This window comes from Gopherus flavomarginatus, chromosome 8, assembly GCF_025201925.1.
Source record: "Gopherus flavomarginatus isolate rGopFla2 chromosome 8, rGopFla2.mat.asm, whole genome shotgun sequence".
Taxonomy (NCBI): domain Eukaryota; kingdom Metazoa; phylum Chordata; order Testudines; family Testudinidae; genus Gopherus; species Gopherus flavomarginatus.
In genome coordinates, this window is record NC_066624.1 from 64,869,833 (window position 1) to 64,892,570 (window position 22,738).

At 48.0% G+C, this 22,738-nt stretch overlaps 1 protein-coding gene across 3 annotated transcripts in view; it reads left to right on the forward strand.

Moving 5' to 3' along the window:
* Positions 1-22,738, forward strand: part of PPP2R3A (protein phosphatase 2 regulatory subunit B''alpha) — a 767,863-nt gene that overhangs the window by 602,165 nt on the left and 142,960 nt on the right. Inside the window, exon 1 of one of the 3 annotated variants that reach the window (XM_050965375.1) lies at positions 10,860-11,540. The exons of 1 other annotated variant lie outside the window; for it this stretch is intronic. The gene's annotated coding sequence lies outside the window, so the exon portion shown is untranslated. Of the gene's footprint in view, positions 1-10,859; positions 11,541-11,747; positions 11,829-22,738 lie in introns of those variants that run through there. One more of the 3 variants, XM_050965376.1, reaches the window with a different exon arrangement.

The following is a 22,738-nucleotide window of genomic DNA, read 5'->3' on the forward strand; positions in this document are numbered from 1 at the left end:
AATGCACTGCTTCAGGTAGAACAAACAAACAAATGTATTAACTGCAAAAGATAAGAGATTTTAAGTGATTGTAAGTCAAAACACAGATTTGGTCAAATGAAATAAAAGCAAAACACATTCTAAGCTGATCTTAACATTTTCAGCGCCCGTACAAACTTAGATGCTTCTCATCACAGACTGGCTGGTTACCCTTCAGCCAGGCTCTCCCCTTTGATCAGCCCTTCATTTGCTTTGTGGTGGTGTCTGTAGATGGAGGTGGAAGAGAGCGCACATAGCAAGGGTCTCTCCCTTTTATCATGCTTTCTTCCCTCTTGGCTTTGCCCCCTGCTTTCAGAATCAGTTGAGCATTACCTCATCATAGTCCCAAACTGATCCAGGGAAGTGGGGTAACTCACTTAAGAGTCCAACAGATCCTTTGTTGCTGCCTAGGCCATTGTCTTTTGTTCCTGTGAGGCTGGGCTGGGTTTGTCCCATACATGCCTTGATGAGATGTGAACTGCCCCTCTGCTCCTGGAGGGTTTTGCTTGGGCTCGTTTTAAGCCATGAGGACACCTTTTCAGCCTCATACCGATATACATGAAATTACAACCTATAACCAGGGCCTGTGCAAGGATGTTTCACACTCTAGGCGAAACTTCCACCTTGCACCCTCCCCCGTCCTGAGCCCCCACCCTGAGGTGCCCCCCCGATCCCACAGCAGCTCCTCCCCTCCGCCCTGAGGCACCCTCCTGCAGCAGCTCCCCACCCCCCACCCTCAGGCATCCCCCCCGCCCCAGCTCACCCCTGCCCCGCCTCCTCCCTGAGCACGCCATCGCTGCTTCACTTTCCCTGCACGGACGGTGGGTTGGAAGGCTTTCTTCTGCCATTCCTACCCCTACTCCCATAAAAGTTCTGCCTCAGCCAAGGACAGGAGCACTGCTGCTGACGCTTGAAATGTTTACGTTGAGTTGTCGGGGTGTGCATACCCAAGGATTTCATGGTAGCCCTTGAGTCCTTTAGGATATGAAGCCTAGAGTCAGTCTGCTCTGGAAACAGACCTGTCCCATCAAAAGACAGGTCCTGCGTGGTCTGTTGAACCTCAGGCGGGAGTCCCGAGGCCTGCAGCCAGAGCTACGGCTCATGGCGATACCAGAGGACAAGGTGCACGTTGCCGAGTCCACAGCATCCAGTGAGGCCTTTAAAGAGGCCCGTGCCACCGCCTTGCCCTCCTCCACTATAGCTCCAAACTCCTCCCTGAATTCAGTTGGCATCAGCTCCTTAAACTTGAGCATCGAGTTCCAGGAGTTGAAGCTGTACCTACTCAGAATTGTCTGCTGGTTGGCAATTTTGAGTTGCAACCCCCCCTCCTCCATAGAGTATGCTTTGTGCCCAAATAAGTCCAGGTGCTTGGCATCCTTGGAGTTAGGCACTGGGGCTTGTTGTCCCTGCCTTTCCTTCTTGTTTACTGCAGCCACCACCACTGAGCAAGGCTGCAGATGCATGAAGAGGTATTCATACCCCTTAGATGGGATGAAATACTTCCTCTCCATGCCTTTCATGGTGGGAGGGATGGAGGCCAGGGTGTGCCCAACGGTCTTAGCATTGGACTATATGGTCTTGATGAGGGAGACAGCCATCCTTGGCGGACCTTCCAGGGCCAGGATGTTGACCATTGAGTCCTCCGACTCCATCACCTGCTCGGCCTGCAAGTCCATGTTTCATGCTACCCTGAAAAGGAGTTTCTGGTGGGCACGGCTGTCTATGGGGGCTTTGGATGAAGCCTAAAGACCAGGGCTGGATTTAGGAGAAGTGACCCAAGCAACCGTCTGAGGTGCTGGGCTTGGGTGGGCGCCAGGCTCAGAGTGCTCTTTTTGTTATTGACAGAAGGGAAAATGGAATGTTTGAAGTAACATGTTTCAGGTATTCCATACATGGATTCTAGCAAGTTAGTGAAAAATGAATCTTCTGGACATTTGTAGAATTTCATGGAACGTTCCAGACTTTCTGAGAACTACATTTTCCTCACACCTCTTAGAATGTTGTCAGCCATACCCTCACAGGTATATAAGGGGCAAGGTATCACCAATCCGTCAGTGAGCATAAGAACAAAGTGAAGTGATGTGAGAGCCCTGCTGCAATATTCTGACCCTTCCTTTATTATGTAATTGTGAAAGTGAACTTGTGTTTTAAGACTTGGAGTGTAAACAGCAACTAATAAAGCACAGATTTAATGAGACACCAGAGATATCTCTCAAACCCCTATCTATGCAACAATGTAAAAGAAATACTATTACTTTTTTTGTTATGCTTAACATATAATATAAAATGAGATACAACTGCAATAAAAAAACAAGGTGTTCAAAAGTTTAACAAATTGGGGAGGAGGGTGCAGAGGCACCAAAGACACTCCTCCCCGGGATGCCATTTGGTCTATGGTCAGCCTTGCCAAAGACCATAGAGTAATCCAGTCTCACCACTGTAAACTTAAAAATGCAGTAGAGTATGGTCACAATTCTTAATATTGAAAGAGAAACTTTTATGTAATATTTGCAGCTACAGTGGAATAAAGTGTTCAGCTCAGTGATTATAGGGTGAGTAGTAGCAAATTAAGGTTTAACAATGTTGTTGCAGTTTTCCCCAACTCAAAAAAACCCACCACAGTTATATAAAAAAATAAGTGGAAAAAGCTCAAAAGGTTTTATGAAGTGACATGCAAACCACATTCTGTGCAATCCACTTCACAGTCCCGGTCACATTGCCTCTCCTCCCCAACTTGATCACTCAGGACCACAGTCGCCTTCATCACTCCTACCTGCAGCCCCGCCACCTCACGGCTTGGAAGCTTCATGGCTGAATGCCAGGGAGCTTCTGTGCTCAGAACAAGTAAGGGAGGTTCTCCTTGGCAGAAGGAAGCCCTCCACTAGAGCCACATATCTGGTGAAGTGGAAGAGATTTACTTGTTGGTGTGACCAACATCATACACCCCCTCTTCATGCAACTGTACGACTCATCCTAGAGTACCTTCTGCACCTGAAGCAGCAAGGCCTGGCAACATCCTCCATAAGAGAACACCTCGCTGCTATTTCAGCCTTCCACCCAGGAGCATCTGGTCACTCCGTCTTTGCCAACCCTATGGTTGGTTGCTTCCTCAAGAGTCTGGACTGCCTATATCTCCAGATCAGACAGCCTGTCCCCTTGTGGTACCTTAATCCGGTCTTCTCCAGACTAATGGGGCCCCAATTTGAACCGCTGGCGACTTGCTCCCTTCTATATCTGTTGTGGAATGTAGCTTTCTGGTAGCCATTACATCTGCAAGGAGGGTGTCTGAGTTAAAGGCCCTTACCTCTGACCCACCTTATATGGTTTTCCACAGGGATAAGGTGCAACTCAGGCCTCACCTGGCCTTTCTTCCCAAGGTGGTGTCACACTTCCACACTAGTCAGGAAATTTTCCTGCCTGTTTTTTACCATAAGCTTCATGCCAGTAGCTGCAAACAGAGGCTGCGCTCCCTTGATGTTTGGTGCACTAAGCCATTCAGGAAGTCGAATCAGTTGTTCATAGCAGTTGCAGACCGGATGAAAGGGCTCCCAGACTCATCTCAAAGAATATCCTCCTGGATCACGTCCTGCATCCACACATGCTATGAGCTGGCCAAAATACCAACCCTGGCTCTTACGACATACTCCATGAAGGCCCAGGCCTCGTCAGCAGCGTTCCTGGCCCAGGTCCCGATACAAGAAATCTGCAGGGCATCAACTTGGTCCTCAATGCATATGTTGACCTCTCACTACTCCATTGTCCAGCATGCCCGAGATGCTGCTGCTTTCGACAGAGCAGTGCTCCAATCAACAATTCCATAACTTGGACCCCACTGCCTAGGTAAGGCTTGAGAGTCACCTAATTGGAGTCAATATGAGCAATCACTCACCTTCTCATAACTGCTGTTCTTCAAGATGTGTTGCTTATATCCGTTCCAAACCTGCTCGCCTTCCCCTCTGTTGGAGTAACTGGCAAGAAGGAACTGAGAGGCGCCAGATCAGCAGGGTCATATACTGAGTGCCACGAAGGCGCCACTTCAGAGGGCTCCACAGCCAACCCAACGGTTGCTGTTAGGGGAAAAACTTTCCAACGACTATGCACGTGACACACGCACATCTAATTGGAATGGATATGAGCAACGCATCTCGAAGAACAACAGTTATGAGAAGGTAACCGTTTTTTAAAATTAAGTAAATAGATTTTTAGTGGAGTGAAAAACAGTCAACTCTAATAGATAATGGCATTAACACAGAGCATGCATGTTTTAGAAAGTAAGCAGATTTTATTTATTTTTATCTACTACAGATAGTATGCAAAGTATCAAACGTGTTTCTGATATCTGCGTTAAAGCTCCATAACTGATACCTGAATGTTTGGGATTGGGACTATCTCGCTGTATTATCTCCTGATTGTTCTAAATTTACATATAAACTTAAAATATGGCTTTAATTGGTGTGTGTGTGTGTGTGTGTGTGTATATATATATTTATATAAAATATAATTTTTCTTTATATAGGAATTAGATACAGTGTTCCTATCAACTAATTCCTAAGTTATTATCTGCAAAAAAAGCCCCTAGAGTTTTCAGGTGCTTAAGTAGCCCCTGGAATCACAGTTAAAGTTGTCTCTCTCTCCATAATCTGAAATGGCGCCCCTGGTGAGCCAGGGATGGCCAAAGGGCTACGGGACAACCATGAGGTCTATGACGATGCAGCTCCCAGGTGCCAGCATGATGCCTGCCTTGAGCTGCAGGCCAACCACTAGGCACCATGAGCCACAGGAGCAGCGCAGAAGTAAAGGTGGCAATACACCATATACCATGCCACCCTTACTTCTGTGCTGCTGCTGGCAGTGGTGTTGCCTTCAGCACTGGGGCCACCCTGACAGAGATTAATTTGTGCTGGGGCTGAGGTCTGGCAACATGCTCTTTCAGTACAAATTAAGAACTGGTGGGGAGCCCATGGAGGCCCAGGGATCATGTGGGGGTGGGTGGGAGGCCAAGTTCACCCAGGGTGCCATTTTCCCTAAGGCCAGCCCTATCTGTTGGTGCTGGGCTACCTGTAGTTGCGGGTTACCCAGCATCCATTTCAGCAGCTTTTCAATTTTATAGCCTCTTTTGGGTCAGTTCAACCAATATGACGGTGATCTTCTTAACAGGACATGGCCGTTGCCTGGATTCTCCACCATGGGTCGGAGGGTATGGTGTCTGTGTCTAGCTGCATTGCCCAGCAGTGAGAGCAGTGGCCAGGGCTAGGGGAAGTCAGACCCTCCCTGCTCCACCAAGTTCTAACCGGGGGCCCAATAAGTAGTAGTTCAAAATGTGCAGCCTATGAGGCGTGTGCCCCCTACACCTGAACGCTGGGCTACTTCCTACCCCAGCTTCAGTTCCTCCGTTGGTGCCACTAGTTTGCTGCCAAGTCCCCCCGGGGTCTTCCCAGGCTCCATTCTAGAGGATTTTCCTCTCACTGTCACAGCTCAATGTTGCCATCATCCACAGGTAATGGGCCTGTGGTGATTTGGGGGCCTGGGCCTGGGGCCTTGGCAACTTCCCAGCAGAAACCTGCACCACACAACTACTCTTCTACTCCAGCCACACAGACTGAGCTGAGCTGCTCCTTTTTGTGCTCAGCCTCCACTGGGAGCATGCCCAGTACAGGCAGCTGGGCAGGGCCCTCTGGGCCCAGAGCTGCTCCTTAACCCTCACTTCACCAGTGTGGGGCTTGTACACTCCATCACAGGGAGGGCTGGGGGAGTGGAGGAGCAGGGTGCAGGGATGTCAGGTCAAAGGGCAGCAGAGGGGGTGGGGGAGGGTTGTCAAGATTCAGGGGAGCAGAGTGGGCAGAATGAGTTCTGATGCTCTCAGGTGGTTGAGCATTCTGAGTCTGGTAGCAGGATCTGATGCAGTCAGAGATCCGCTTGGAGAGTCATTGCTTGGAGATAGCAGTACCCTTTGATCTCTCTATACTGGAGACAAATAGCCTAGGGGATTTATAAAATGGCTTAGTTCTGTCTAGATAAAATGCAATTGCCTGTCTGATGTCGAGGGTATGTAATGCCGCTTCCTGTGCAGTCTTATGAGGTTTGAGATAGAATGCAGGTAAGTTTATTGGCTGGTTAAGGTGGAAGGTAGACACCACCTTGGGGAGAAATTTGAGGTGGGGTCACATTGTAACCTTGTCTTTAGAGAAAATCGTGTAGGAAGGGTGGGCCATCAGGGCACTTATTTCACCGACCCTTCTCGCTGACGTTATGGCAACAATGAAAGCTACGTTTATGGACATGCGGTGCATGGATGAGGTAGCCAGGGGCTCAAAGGGAGGTTTCATAAGACCTTGGAGAACTAGGCTGAGATTCCAGGAGGCTGCTTGTGGATGAATCTCAGGGTAGAGATTGTGCAGGCCCACGAGGAAGCCTTTTATTGTGGGGTGGGCAAAAAGTGAATATCCGTCCAGTGGATCATGGAAGGTGGTGAGAGCTGCGAGGTGTACTCTGATAGAACTGAGCGAGAGCCTGTCCTGTTTTAGTTTTAAAAGGAAGTCTAAGATGTCAGGGAGGGTCGTGGTCTGGGGTGTCAAGCATCTGTGGAAGCACCATATGGAGAAACGTTTCCACTTTTGCAGGTAAGTCTTATGAGTGGAGTCTCTTCTACTGTGTAGGAGGACGTACTGGACCTGCTTTGAACAGTCTAACTCATGGCTTTGAAATCATGAAGGAACTGTGCTGCCAGATGGAGTTTCTGGAGCTGTGGATGGAGAAGCCGACCATTATCCTGTGAGAGCAGATCTGGTCTGTTGAGGAGAGGCCTTGGAGGATGGATGGACATGCGCAGCAGGTAAGGATACCATGTCTGTCTGGGCCAACCTGAGGCAATAAATATGACTCTGGCCTTGTCCTCTCTGATCATGCATAGAACCCTGTGTATCAAAGGGATCGTTGGAAAAGCGTACATGAGGGATTTGTTCCACGGAATGAGGAACGCAACCCCTAGGGATGAAGTCCCGAGTCCTGCTCTGAAGCAAAATTTATAGCATTTGCAGTTATGAGTTGTGGCAAACAGGTCTATTGACAGGGTGCCCCAGTGGGAGAAGAGCTGTCGTAGTATCATGGGATGCAATTCTCATTAATGTTCCTCAGAGAAGTGTCTGCTGAGTGTGTCGGTGGTAGTGTTGTGACACCCAGGCAGGTAGGAAGCAGTGATTTCTATGTGATGTTGTATACATCAATTCCATAACCGGATGACTTTTGTGCATAGGGAGTGTGATCGTGCTCCTCCCTGCCTGTTGATGTAGAACATACATGCTATATTGTCCATCAGGACCTGAATGGACTTGTTCCTTATGATGTGGAGAAAGTGAAGACAAGCGTATCTGACTGCTCTGAGCTCTAGAAGATTTATATGCAGACATGTCTCTATGGACCAGCATCCCTGTGTCGTGTGTTCCCCTAGGTGCCTTTCCCCACCCTATCAGGGAAGCATCCATGGTGAGCATGAGCACTGGGGAGTGTTGATGAAATGGGACGCCTGTGCATAGGTTGTCTGGTTTTGTCCACCATTGTAGGGAGGCTAATATGTTCACTGGAGGAGTTAGCATCATCAGAAGCTGTGTCTGCTTGGTTTGTAGTTGTAGTTGAACCAACCCTGGAGGCATCTCATGTGCAGTCTGGCATATTTGACCCCAAAAGTCTCTGAAGAGGGATGGGGAAGGGGGAAGGGTGGGCGAATATGAAAAGGATTGAGTAATCTGACTGAACTATTTCCAGGACCCAGTGGTCCTATGTGACCTGTTGCCAGACATGGTGGAAAGCCTGGAGGCGGTGGCCAAATGGGCAAATAGGTGGCGGAGTCAAGGGGTGGTCGCGCAGACCCTCGACCAACACTTCAAAATTGCTGTTTGTTTCCCGATGGGTGGGAGGTAGCTGGTTGCACATTGTTCTGTCTGCGCCTAGGAGGTCTGCTGTGGTTCCTCCCAATATCAAACGGTCTGGGCTGGGGCCGGTGATATTGTTGTGCGCGGAGTCTCTGATAAGGTTGACACCTTTGTCTCCTGGGGAGGGACAGGTATATGCCCAGTGTGCGCAGGGTGGCTCTAGAGTCTTTCATAGTGTGAAGGACTTTGTTGGTTTTTTTAGAGAAAAGTTTATCTTTGTCAAAGGGGAGGTCCTCCACTTTGGTCTGCAGATCTTTGGGGATGCAGAGAGCCAGGAAGACCTGTGCATAAGCACTGCAGCTGCAGCACAGCGGGCTGCTGTGTCAGCCATGTCCAGGGATCCTTGTAGCACTATCCTGGACACCAACTGATGATAGACCAGGACTGACTTAAAGTCTGCTCTCCTGTCTTCTGGGATATGGGAGGTAAAATCAAAGAGCTTGTTGTAGTTTTGAAGTCATAGCTTGTGAGGAGTGCGGAGTAATTTGCAATTCTGAATTGCAAAGTGGAGGAGGTATAGACCTTGCAGCCCAGGAGGTCAAACCATTTGAGGTCCTTGTCTTGTGGGGTAGGCCGGTGTTGTGGCTGTTTTGTCCTGTGTGTCACTGCATCCACTACAAGATAATTTGGTTGTGAATGGGAAAACAAAAAAAATCTACATCCTTAGCAGGAACATAATATTTTCGTTCGGCCTTTTTGCCTGTCGGTGGTATGGAGGCAGGGGCCTGCCAGAGAATGTCAGCTGGTTCTAGGAGGGCTTCGTTTATGGGTAGGGCGATCTTTGAGGGAATAGAAGGTTGGAGGATTTTAATGAATTTGTGTTATGTCTCCTGGACTTCCTCCAAAGGAATGTCCTAGCTGAGTGCCACCCTCTTGAAAAGTTCCTGGAATTGCTTAAAGTTGTCCACATTTTGTGGAGGTGGAAGCATGAGGGCTCCATCTGCAGCTGAAGACGACTTAGGAGCTGGTAAGTCAGGGAAGAGTTCACAGCCCACCTCTTCGGCATGGATTTCAGGAGCGCTAGATGTAGATGGAGCTGGAGATAGAGGTGCAGAACAGGCTTGCAGTCTGGTGGAAGGGCTGCGAGGAGGTGTGGCAGCAGGAGCTGACCAAGGGTACCACTAAGGCCAAAGCATGGGGGGTAAGAGAAGTGAGGCCCTGCCAACGGGGGAACAAAGTAGGGAAACTGAGGCTGGTTCTTGTGATGCACCATGCCTTGAGATATATTTGGCACCGGTGGAGGAGAAGAATCAGGTGGGGAGAATGCTGCCTGCTGGTGCATGTCATTTTTGCTGTCAGTGAGGGCAGCCAGGTCGGGTGGCAAGAGCGGCTGTTCAAACAGTGAGTGCTGTGTCAAGGAGCGGAGAGTCAGTCTCAGGGGCCATGGAGATGTCATCTTGATGCAAAAATTGCTGCTGCGCCATGGGCTATGGTCCTGCTGGGCACGAAGTGTGAGCGGAAGCCCACAGTAACTTTTGTTTTGCTTTTGCAGGTGCCGCAGGTCTTTTATAGGCACCCTGCCTCGGGTCCGCGTCTGCTGCAAGGGTGATGGGCAGGCTTGATGGAACACGCTGCCAGTACCAGGTCTATCTTCGGTGCCGATGGGACCGGTGCCGAGGAAAGCTTTCTGCTGCAGGAAGTCAGGTCCCTGCTTTTGCACCCTGCGTGAGCCGCAGCTGAGATGCTGGGAGGTCAGAGGTGCCTGCTTTTGGATTCTATGCATCTGATGAAGTGGGCTGTAGCCCATGAAAGCTTATGATCAAATAAATTTGTTAGTCTCTAAGGTGCCACAGGTACTCCTGTTCTTTTTGCTTTTGGCGCTGTCGGCACCGAGGGTAAAGTTCTCGCAGGAGACCCTTTACCCTTTTTAAAGTCTCTGCGCTGAGACATTGAGGCTTCCTGCCTCTTCACTTGAGAGGGTGAAGCTGTGCTCCTGATCGGTTCCGACCTAGCAGGGGAGCGTGAGGGAGAGGGTTTACTTGTGCCCGTCTCCATATGCGGCTGCAGAGACTTTTCCATCAGGAGCATTTTCAGCCACAAGCTGTCATGACAAGCCCTGGTTTTCAGGCTGGTACAATGGAGACACTTGGCAGGGACATGTGTCTCTCTGAGGCACTCCACATACCATGAGTGTGTGTCAGACTGCAGCATAGGCTCCTTATAGGAGTCACATTTTTTAAAGTCTGGGGACCCTGGCATCTTTGAACTATGATAGCCTGGGGAAAGAGTCTCAACAGGAGACGAACGTGAGAGAAAAAGTTTTTTTTGTTTAAACTAACCACTTATTCTAAAGGAAGGGAGAGCACTGGGATATTTCTACCTAACTAATTCTATTTCTTTTTACTTATTTCCTTCAGTGACCAGGGAAGAGGTTCAGCACTGTCCCGAGTCCCGTCTTCAGCCAAGGACGGTTGAAAAGGAACTGAGAGGGGTGTGGGGGACAGATGCTCAGACAGACTCTAATGATGCTGCGAGACAGCAGCTGAGCGCATGTGTCCCGACCAGACACTGCTACTGAAAATCTCCGATCAATGGGGCTGGGATGCACTGTTACCTGCAGTGGAGCACCCACAGGAACAGCACTCAAAGAAGAACTCACGTTTTGTGTAGCATGCACTCACTGCCCCTTTTGTGGCTGTTCCTTTTCACGCGCACCCCTTCCTTGTTGTAACACTTTCTCCTGCTTTTGGGAGTTTTAAAATATTTGTACAGTGTAAAATCTCAGTGAAATGCCAGGGTAGCCCCAGGGCCGCCCGGGGGGGAGGAGAGGCAAGTGGGGCAATTTGCCTCAGGCCCCGCAGGGGTCCCCATGAGAATATAGTATTCTATAGTATTGCAACTTTTTTTTAAAGGAAGGGCACCCCGAAATTGCTTTGCCCCAGGCCCCCCTGAATCCTCTGGGCAGCACTGGGTAGCCCTCAGCCTCACCCAGCTCCCCTGCCTCCACAGGCCTTTCCAGGGCTCCAAGGCCACCCTCGCACCCTCCCTCCATGTCTCTCACTCCCTGCCCCCCCTTTCCATGACCTGTGCTTCTTTCACTCCACCCTTTCTCCCAAATCCTTTCCTGCCTGGCGGCCAGTCAGGTGTTGCTCCAACGCGTTTGGTCTCTTCAAGGCTAGACTGGCTGAGCCTGCCTGCCTTCATCCTCGCTCCTTGCTGACTCCGGGGGTGCGGGCGGCTGGAGGCAAGCGCAGGGCTTGTGGCAAGGCTCTCGCCCACCCGCTAGCGGTGTCCCCCGAGGGCTCTGGGAGAGCTGCAGCCTTGGGGCCGCTAGGCGCTGCTTACACGTTCGGAGGAGACGCTGCGGCTGGTGGAAAAATCCCTGCAGCTGACAAGGCGTGTGCGCCAGCAGGAGTGCCCGGCGGAGGAGGCGGGGTGCCCAAGCGGTTCTGGGAAGCGCTAGCAAGCCGGGCGAAGGAAAGGGGGAGCGGCGGAGGGAGGCGAGGGTACCAGATGGGGCCGGCAGCGCGGTCCAGCTGAGCGGTGTGGGCCGACATCGGGCCTAGCTACAGCGTCGGACTCCTCCTCCCCCTGCTGGGGGGCCGCGGCCGGGGGCAGAGCTCGGACAGAGGCGGACCCCTGCGGCGCACTGGGGTAAGTGACACGCGGGGAGGGGCGGCCCGCGGAGGGCTGTGCCTGTCCCGGCCGCTCGCGGCAGCCGCGTTGACCCCCCGGCTTCCTCTTGGCGTGCGGCCCCCGTGGCCTCCCACTGCTCTGCTTCGTCTGGCGCCACGGCCCGCAGGCGCTGCCCGCTCCCCAGAGCCGCGCCTCTGCCGGGCTGGACGCGCAGGCTGCGGGCGGCGCCCCCTGGCCGTGCGAAGAGACTGGGAAGGGGCCGAGCGGGAGCCGAGGCGCTGCACTGGGCAGGGCGCTGCCCCGCGGGTAGGTGTCGCGCTGCCCCGCCCCGGGCCCAGCGGCGCTTCCTCTCAGCCGGGGCGGAACGTGGCTCGGGCTGCTGGCGGCGGAGGAGGGAGCCGCTGCCCGGCGGGGCATGGGGCCCCGCCTCTGGCCGGTGAGTGCAGCCCCGCGGCTACGGGCGGGCTTAGCAGGGCGCACAGGGGTTACCTGACCCCTAACCGCACGGCACCCGCGCGATGTGACACGGCCCGACCGGGCGCTGCTCACTTCGCCGGAGACAGCCTCTCTACAGGCTCCCTGGAGCCCGCCCAGGCGCTGGGGTTTAAATAAGTCATTGGTTTCCAGCCTTGCTGACTGAAGGCACCGTTCCCAGGAGCCTGAGGGCTAAACCCAGGGTGCACATTTATGTCTTTTAAAAATAGACGAGTAAATGCCCACCTAGTGCGCCTCTGTAACTGAATCTGCCTGCCCACATGAATACCCAGTGTGGGGGGTGGTATTGAGTTAATGACATTTTGCAAGTGGTCAGCTTTGCTCTGGCTCAGCAGTTGTAAGGACAACCTGGCGATGGGCCTCTCCTGCTTCGCACGCTCCTGTCCTGAGCGCTCAGTTGGGAAAATTAAAGTGTAAACACTTCATTGGCTAGAGCTGGAGCAATACATCTACTCTGCAGCTCCACTGGAACATAGCGCTTTGTGCAGGCTCTGCAACTGGAGTATGAAAGGAGGGGGAAGTGCTGCTGTGCGGATCACACTTGCATGTTGAAGTGTCAGTTTACAACAGATTTCACCTCTTTCTGCACTTTAAGATCCCACATCCAATTAACATAATAGCAAGCAATGTCTTGTCAAGTCACTAGACTTGAAACATGAAAATCTTTTATGAGGGTGGTGACTGGTTTCTGCATTATGGTCTTATGAGTCACAGGTTCCTAACACTGACTTAATTAGAGATCAGCTTGTACGCTGATTCAGTGTTTAGTTTTCAAATGATTCTCTCTTTGGATGGCATGCATGGCTGATGTTAAAACGTGCCCAGTTAAAAATGTGCCCAGTATGGGATATGATGTGCCTGACATGCCCTTGGGAAGCAAAATTCCTATTTCAGTAAAACTAGGATTTCACCAGTGACTGGTTCTGATTCTGATAACAACATGACTTCTGATGGTGTCACCTGTTCTTGACCCTACAGCTGGTTGATGTGTCTGCATTAGGTCACTAGATGAAGAGGTAAGAGGTGTCTTCTGTTGCTTGTGTCCCTCTCAGTTGTGGGTATTACTGTTTGCTGGGTTGTGGCATTGCCATGGATTAGAACTGTTCTCGCCACCATGCCCGTTCCTGGGCTGCAGGCCACACTAGGCTGGTCCAGCAAAGTTAGAGGTGGGATTTTGACTGAGGCAGAAATTTTGTGAAAGTGACTTAGTTGTGTGATTGGTTCTCTCATCTATTTTGTTAGACTGTGGATGTCAGACTGGAGTGAATTGCAGTTCCTACAATGCTGCAGCTGCATATTTGTCTTCTTACAAGCAGAATATTGTCACTTGCTAGTTCTTTAGGGATCCCATATCTTGCAAACACAGCTCTTAGTTTGGAAATCAGTGCAGTAACCATATGCCTCTGGCATACATAGGACTTGTGGATACACTGATAAATAATCTACTAGGAGCAAATATAAATATCTACAGCTATCTTGTGCCACGGTAGATCAGCATTTTGGTGAGCTTGGTTCTTTCTAATTGCTGTTACTCATTCCTGACACTGTCAGTATTCTTCTCCAAGTTGTTTTGTGTCTTGAAACATGTTTGATCAATACACAGTATTTCTAAGTTGTGTTTTGTCCCCCACACTTGAATATCCAGATATAATTTATGTGGACACTTAAACATGTGTTGCCTCATGTCTCTAAGAATGACTGTCCAGTCTCCTACCAATGATAGTCTCTGTCCTGAGGAAGTGTGTCTTTCAGCTGAATCAATGGTGGCATGAGCGGGAGCTCTGGTGTAGACAGGCTCTATCTGGAAGCAAGTCTATTCAAAATGTTGGTTAAAACAGGTCAACCACAAGAGTCTTCTCTATCTATGGTCTCCCCCAGCTGCCACTGATCCAGATGAACTGGTGAGAATATTTTTCTAAGTTTTGGTAGCCTAGCTGAGGTCATGTTATAGGCTAATCCTTTAGATCAAACCCTGCTTATGGGCATCTCCTCTTCCAGTCTCCTGCTCTACGTTCCATAGCTTCTCTATTGCAACCATAGGACATATGAAGAAAAAAATTGCTTAATGCAATAGGTGCAGTTGTTTGTTTCTGTACTCATTTTGTTTTTAAATCCATGCTGTTTATTTGCTTTCTGTGCCTGTGAGATTCTGCATGTGTTACAGAATCTCCCCTGTTGCTTACTCTAAATGTTCTAGGTCATTTTAGTTTGGTTTTGTCTTGTGTATTTTTTTTTAAATGCTAGAAGTCTAATTAGTAAGATGGGTGAACTAGAGTGCCTGGCATTAAATGAGGATATTCATATAAAAGGCATTGCAGAAATATGATGGAATGAGGATAATCAATGAGACACAGTATTACCAGGATACAAAATGTATAGGATTACAGAGTAGGTTGCGTGGGTGGGGGAGTGGCACTATATGTAAAAGAAAAAATCTTAAATGAATCAAAGTGGAGCCTAGAATCTCTATGGAAAGAAATTTCAACCTTGAAAAATAAGAGTACAGTAGTAGAAATATACTACCGACCACGTAAACAGGATGGTGATTGTGAAATGTTCAGAGAAATTATAGAGGCTACAAAGGTAAAAAATGCAATAATAATGGGGAATTTCAACTATCCCCATATTGACTGAGTATCTGTCACATCAGAAGGGGATGCAGAGATGAAATTTCTAGACACCATGAATGACAGCTTCTTGGAGCAGCTAGTTCTGGAACCCACAAAGGGAGGGGCAATTCTTGATTTAGTCATAAGTGGAGCAAAGGATCTGGTCCAAGAAGTAAATATAGCTGAACTGCTCAATAATAGATACAACAATGTAATTAAATTTAATATAATTGTAGGAGGGACAATACCAAGGAAACCCACCACAGTAGCATTTAACTACAAAAAAGGGAACTACACAAAAATGAGGAATCTAGTTACCTGAAAATTAAAATGAATAGTGACAAGAGTGAAATCGCTGCAAGCTGAATGGAGATTATTTGAAAACACCATAATAGAAGCTCAAACTAAATGTATATCCCAAAGAAGAAGGAAAAAAAGAATTATAGACAATAAGAGAAACAAAAATAATACCATCATGGCTAACCAGCAGAGTAAATGAGGCAGTTAGAGGCAAAAAAACATCTTTTAAAAATTTGGAAGTCAAAGCCTAGTGAGGAAAATAGAAAAGAGCATAAAGTCAAGTGTAAAAGTATAATAAAACAAGCCATAAAAGACTTTGGTGAGCAGCTAGCTAAAGACACAAAACTTAACAGCAAAAAAGCCTTTAAGTACATCAGAAATAGGAAACCTGTTAAACCAGGGGTGGGCAAACTATGGGCCAGATCTGGCCTGCCAGCCATTTTAAGCTGGCCCTCAAGGTCCCACTGGGGAGCGGGGTCTAGAGCTTGCCCCGCTCCTGTGATCTGTTGCTCCACCTGGGGAGCAGGGTCGGAGTCCGCTCCACACAGCTCCCAGAAGCAGCTTTATGGCCCCGCTTCGGTGCTCCAACTGGGGCACAGGGTTGGGGGCCGCTCCATATGGCTCCTGGAAGCTGTGGCATGCCCCCTATCCAGCACTCCAGCTAGGGAGCAGGGTCGGGGGGCCACGCCACACAGCTCCCGGAAGCCGCGGCATAGCCCCCCTCCAGTGCTCCAATGGGAGCTGCAGAGGTGGTGCCTGTGGGTGGGTCAGCATGCAGAGCCGCCTGACCATGCCTCCGCGTAGGAACCAGAGAAGAGACATGCTGCTGCTTCTGGGAGCCGCCTGAAGTAAGCACCATCCACAGCCTGTACCCCTGAGCCTCTCTCCACACCTCAACACCCTGCCCCAGCCCTAATCCCCGCCTCCTCCCCTCCAGACCCCTCAATCCCAGCCTGGAGCACCCCAAACTCCTCATCCTCAACCCAACCCAGAGTCCACCCCCCCAACCAAAGCCCTCACCCCTTCCCACACCCCAATTCCAATTTTCTGAGCATTCATGGCACACCATACAATTTCTATTCCCAGGTGTGGCCCTCGGGCCAAAAAGTTTGCCCACCCCTTTGTTAAACAGTCAGTGGGAGCAATAGACCATTGAGGTGCTAAAGGAGCACTCGATAAAGGCAAGGCAATTGCAGAGAAACATGAATTCTTTGCATTGGTCTTCATTGCAGAGGATATGAGGGAGATCCCCACACCTGAGCCATTCCTTTTAGGTGACAGATCTGAGGAACTAAAGCATCAGTAGAAGAGGTTTTGGAAAAAATTGTTAACATAACAGAAATAAGTAACCAGGACCAGATAATATTCACTCGAGTTTTGAAAGAACTCAAATATGAAATTGTGGAATTACTAACTGTGGTAATTAGTAATGTAACCTATCAGTTATATCAGCCTCTGTACCAGATGACTGGAGGGTAGCTAATGTAATACCGATTTAAAAAAAAAAGGCTCTAGAGGTGATCCTGGCAATTACAGGTTGGTAAGTCTAACTTTAGTTCCAGCTAAATTGGTTGAAATGATAGTAAAGAACAGAATTATCAGACACAGATAAACATGATATCTTGAGGAAGAGTCAACATGTTTTTTATAAAGGGAAATCATGCCTCACCAGTCTATTAGAATTCTTTGAGGCGGTCAACAAACATGTGGACAAGGGTGATCCAGTGGATATGAAACTTGGGCTTTCAGAAAGCCTTTCAAGTGGACCCTGCCAAAGGTTCTTAAGCAAAATAAGCAGTCCTGGGATAAGGGGGAAGGTCCTCTCATAGGTCATTGACTGATTTAAAAATAGGAACAATGGAGGGAGGTAAATAGTGGGGTCCTCCCCAGGGACCTGTACTGAGACGTGTGTTGTTCAACATACAGTAACTCCTCACTTAACGTTGTCCTGGTTAATGTTGCTTCGTCGTTACATTGCTGATAAATTAGAGAACATGCTCGTTTAAAGTTGCGCAATGCTCCCTTATAATGTTGTTTGGCAGCTACCTGCTTTGTGCACTGCTTGCAGAAAGAGCAGTCCGTTGCAGTTAGCAGGTGGGGGCTTGGAACCAGGGTGGACTGGCAGCCTCCCATCAGCTCCCCTGAAGTCCCAGTGTGGCAGCTACCCAGCAAGCTATCAGTTGCTGACAGTTCAGCTGTCCCTCCCCCCACTGCCAGGTGCTGCTCCTGCCCTCTGCTTTGGAATTGCTCCTGGGAGCCTCCTGCTTGCTGTGCTGGGGGCGGGGGAGGGAGAAGAGGAGGGCTAATCTCAAGGTGTCCCCCTCCCCCTCCTGCTGCCCCCCACTTACCTCATTTCTATAGAGCAGGGGGAGAACATGACAGGGCTCAGGATGGAGGGAGCTGCCGTCTCATCTTGCTGATCTACTTAAAAAGGCAATGCACTTAGAGTAGGGTCAGCGTACTTAAAGGGGCAATGCGCATCTCTCTTACAAACACACAATGTGTGTCTCTGTCTCTGTCTGCCATGCTGTCTCCCCTCCCTCCATTCGTGCTGCCTTGTAAAGTATGAGGCTACATTAACATCACTGTGTTAACCCTTGAGGGCTCAGTGGAGTTCTATTTCATCATTTAGCAGTAAGGCATTCCCTGGGAAATATCCCACCCTCCTCCACCCTCTGACTCCACCACCTCAACCAAGCTTCACAATCATCATTGCTGTGTATAGTATCAAATTGTTTCTTTAAAACTTATACTCTGTGTGTGTGTGTGTGTGTATACTATATATATATATATATATAGTCTTTTGTCTGGTGAAAAAAATTCCCTGGAACCTAAACCACTCCCACCTCCCATTTACATTTATTCTTATGGGAAAATTGGATTAGCTTAACATCATTTCTCTTAGTCACATTTTTTCAGGAACATAACTACAATGTTAAGCGAAGAGTTACTGTATTCATAAATGATCTGGAAAAAGGGGTAAACAGTGAGGTAGCAAAATTTGCAGATGATACAAAATTATTCAGGGTAAGTAAGTCCAAAGCTGTCTGGGAAGAGTTACAAAAGGATCTCACTAAATTGGGTGAATGGCAACAAAATGGCAGATGAAACTCAATGTTGTTAAGTACAGAGTAATGCACATGGGAAAACGTCCCAACTATACGTACAAATGGATGGAGTCTAAATTAGCTGTTACCATTCAAGAAAGATACCTTGGAATCATTGTGGATGGTTCTTTGAAAACATCTGTTCAATGTACAGCAGCTTTGAAAAATAGCTAACAGTGTTAGGAACCATTAGGAATAGGGTGACCAGATGTCCTGATTTTATAGAGACAGTCCAGATATTTGGGGCTTTGTCTTACATAGGTGCTTATTACCCCCTACTCTCTGTCCCGATTTTTCACACTTGCTGTCTGGTCACCCTAATTGAGAAGGGGATAGATAAGACAGAAAAGATCATAATGCCACTATATAAATCCATGGTACACTCACACCTTGAATAATGCATGCAGTTCTGGCTGCCCCATCTCAAAAAAGATATATTAGAATTGGAAAAAGGAACAGAGAAGGACAACAAAAATTATTAGGAGTATCAAACAGCTTCCATATGAGGAGAGAGTAAAAAGACTCTGTTCAGCTCAGAGAAGAGATGACAGGATGGAGGTCTATAAAATCATGAATGACGTGGAGAAAGTGAATAGGGAAGTTTTATTTACACCTTCACATAACACAGGGACTAGGAGTCACCTGATGAAATAAATAGGCAACAAGTTTTAAACGAACATAAGGAAGTATTTCTTCATGTGACGCATAGTCAACCTGTGGAACGTTTTGCCAGGGGATGTGAAGGCCAGAAGTATAACTAATAGAATATTAGGGTTGGAAGAGACTTTAAAAGGTCATCTAGTCCAATCCCCTGCTCAAAGCAGGACCAGCACCAACTAAATCATCCCAGCCAGGGCTTTTTCAAGCCAGGTCTTAAAAACCTCTAAGGATGGAGATTCCACCACTTCCCTAGGTAACCCATTCCAGTGCTTCACCACCGTCCTCGTGAAATAACTTGGTTAAAATAAGAACTAGTTAAGTTAATAGAGGATAGGTCCATCAGTGGCTATTAACCAAGGTGGTCAAGGATGCTAGCCCGTGCTTTGGGTGTCCCTATACTTTCGACTTCCTGAAGCTGGAACTAGATGACGGGATGGATCACTCAATAATTGCCCTGTTCTGTTCATTATTTTTGAAGCACCTGGCACTGGCCACTGTTGCAAGACAAGGTACTGAGCTAGATGGATAATTGGTATGACCCAGTATGGCCATTCTGATGTTCTTATGTATGTATTATGCTGCTATAAGTAAATGTGCAGAGTAGAAATACCCTGAGACAGAGACAAAGAGACTTTAGGTTGCAGGGATGACTGTGATGAGGAACCCAGGAAGTGGTAGTAAGAGACAGGATAGGGAGAAGCTGGATTAAACTGAGGCAGAAGAATCTGCCCACTGGAGAACACTCCCCTCCAGAGCTTAAATGGAATCCAAGATTCATGAGTTTCAACATTTCTCCGCTGTCAGCAAATACCTGTGAAACCCATTTGCAAAGTGGGTGTCTCATGCCCTTTTTCTTCTTGTCCACCTAGAGCAGTGGTTCTCAACCAGGAGTCTGGTGCTCTCTTGGGGACCACAAGCAGGTACTGGGGAGGGGCGTCCACCAAGCATGACTGGCGTTAGACTCACTAGGGCCCAGGCAGGAAGCTGAAGCCCTGCCGCATGGGATTGCAGCCCGGGGCCCTGAACCCCACTACCCGGGGTTGAAGTCGAAGCCTGAGCAATTTAGCTTCGCGGTGCCCTCTGTGGTGTGGGGCTCCAGGCAACTGCCTTCCTGGCTACCACCTAACGCCGGCCTTCACTTTTATATGCAGAAAAACAGTTGTTGTGGCATAGCTGGGCTGTGGAGTTTTTATAGCATGTTGGGGCTGTCCGTCCCTAATGCAGGTTCGGTGAATTGTTTGATTGAGAGAGGAAAATTAACACCAGACAAACGTAAATTTCAAAACACCACATGGCCGTTTATTAACAGGGAGAAAATCACAGGGGAGGAGCACGTTTACCAACTAACAGTACTATTGGAACAAGAAACCTTTACACAACCTGAAGCAATCTATTTACATTTATCAACAAGGAACCAAATGATCAAAATTAACCGCTCTGTAAAACCAGGTAAATGAATATACCAAATAAAACAAACTATGTGCACACTGACCAAATACTGTTATCAAATACAACACCAATTAACTTCAACAGCAGTTATTACAATGACTCAGTTCTTATATACCATATATGCACAACTTTACATCAGATAACAATATATGCAGTTCCGTACCAAATAGGAGAGGGGAAAAGAGAAGAGGCACAGAAAGGAAAATTAGAAAGCAAGTACCGTATTCCAGGCGCAGCTGACGAGCAGAACAGACACCAGAAGCGTACTGAATCCGTAGAAGATAACGTTGAAAAAGCAATAAAATGACACGTCCCGAGCCGGCTATATCCAGAGGAGACCCCTGGCTGAAGGGCTGATCAGGTCCTTCAGTCAGTACGTGGATACTCCTGCAGATCTCGGCATGAGGCATGGTTTTAGTCAAAGGCCGTTTTTACACTTGTCAGGATCTGATTGGTCCCTAGCTCCTACGCCCTCCAGGTTCCGAGCTGTTGCCCCCTACGCAGATAGGATTTGCACACAGCACACTAGAAGCTGCTAGAAGCTGCACCCAGCACACTAGCATGGTTTTGCACACAACCCTAATCTGACCGTTTGAACTGAACTACGATTGGTCAGATTGGATCCCTTTGCTCACAGCACATTGGTGTTATGCACACAGCACTAACCTGACCCCTGGGTTACCAGGCAGAAGAGCGAGAGACTGCACACGATACTAGCTTGACTCCTAGGTGACCAGAAAAAGAGCAGGAAAAATGCACATGGCACTCTAATGTTGCACACCGCACCACGGTGCTGAACACAGTACCTGTGTGACCTTTGGATGACCGACAATTGGCCATACAGACACCATGTTGGGAAAAAACCTTAGGGCTGCGACAGGGGCCAGCGGGGGGTGCCCAGAAAGAAAAAGGTTGAGAACCCCTGACCTAGACGACAACTTACTACTGCTATCAGTTACTCTGTTAGCCCAAGTGGCAGATGTCTGTGGTGGATCTAAATGTTCCAACCCTGCTGATGAATAATGTGGGTGTCAGTATGGTTTCACATGGTGAAATTTTGGTTTATTTAATTTGCTTTTAATAATACCTAAGAAGTTACATGCACACAACTGCATTAAAAGAGCATTAAGGTTACAAATCAAGCACTCAACATGAGGAAATGCCAGAATTAAGGTTGTCTGTGGAACTTTTAATTCAGCCCTCTTGTTTGTATGGATTATAATACAGTATTTATTTACATGATCATATACGATTTCCACATATATGATTTAGCACACAGGATAGACTTTCTCTGGGGATGAATTGTGGTTGTGTAATTAATGAGGCTCTTGTCTGTAGGCTCCACATCTCATTTGTTGCAGAAGTTGGAAAGTGTGTAGTGAGAGTCAGGGAATTGCTGGAAGAGAAGAGGTGGTCTGAGGGTTAAAACAGTTGAATGCTGCTCTGTAGAACTAGATTCTATCCCTGCCTCTGCCATAGAATTCCTATGTGATGCTAGTCAAGCCACTTCAGCCAGACTTTTCATAAGTGGTCACTAACTGTGTGTTCCTTGGGTGCTTAAACAGAGAAGGTGAGTGAGGTAATATCTTTGATTAGACCAGTAGTTTTCAAACTTTTGTACTGGTGACCCCTTTCACATAGCAAGCCTCTGAGTGCAACCCCCTTATAAATTAAAAACACTTGTTTATATATTTAACACCATTATAAATGCTGGATGCAAAGCGGGGTTTGAGGTGGAGGCTGACTGCTCATGACCACACCCCATGTAATAACCTTGTAACCTCCTGAGGGGTCCCAACCCCCAAATTGAGAACCCCTATATTAGACCAACATCTGTGTGGGGGGGAGACAAGCTTTTGAGCTACACAGATTCACAGACCTTGAGGTCGGATTTGCAGAAGTGCTGAGCACTCACAACGGCAACTGAAGTCAATGGGCACTGTGTTCCGAACATATAAAGTACTACACAGTGTCAAGTACTCTGAGTGCAATAGAAAAGCCCGTGAGGAAATTATTAATTCTGTCTTCAGGGCAGGGTTTGAATAATGGAGGCCTGGAGCCAATTTTAACAATGAAGCTAAAACAAAGTATTGAATAGCTGCTAATTCAGTGAGCACTGTTCAATGAAACATTAAGATCACCTCAGTTTTCAGGTCCATGTTTTCTCTCCCAGGTCTTCCTCATTTCTAGTTCTCAGTAGTTCGTGATCAAGTATGTTCAGTAGAAAAAAAGCAGAAGATAAATACGTGGAGCTTTTTAAAGGAGGACTAGAAAAATCTTTTACATGGATCATATTTGCCCTGTGTGATTCCAGTGTAGTTCAGCCAAAATCACAAGTTATAAAAATGCCAGACTTTTCTGAGCGCTAGAACATGCTGCACCTTTTGGAATGATTTATTACATTTCAACAGCTGCAAGTCTGCAGAGGACAAGATAGAACTAGCAAAAAGATGAATGAACTCATGGAAGGCATGACTAGTGAGAATGAATTCTCATCCTCATATCACTTGTTATTTATGTATAAGAGGCCTGGTCTACACTACGAGTTTATTTCGAATTTAGCAGTGTTAAACCGAATTAACGCTGCACCCGTCCA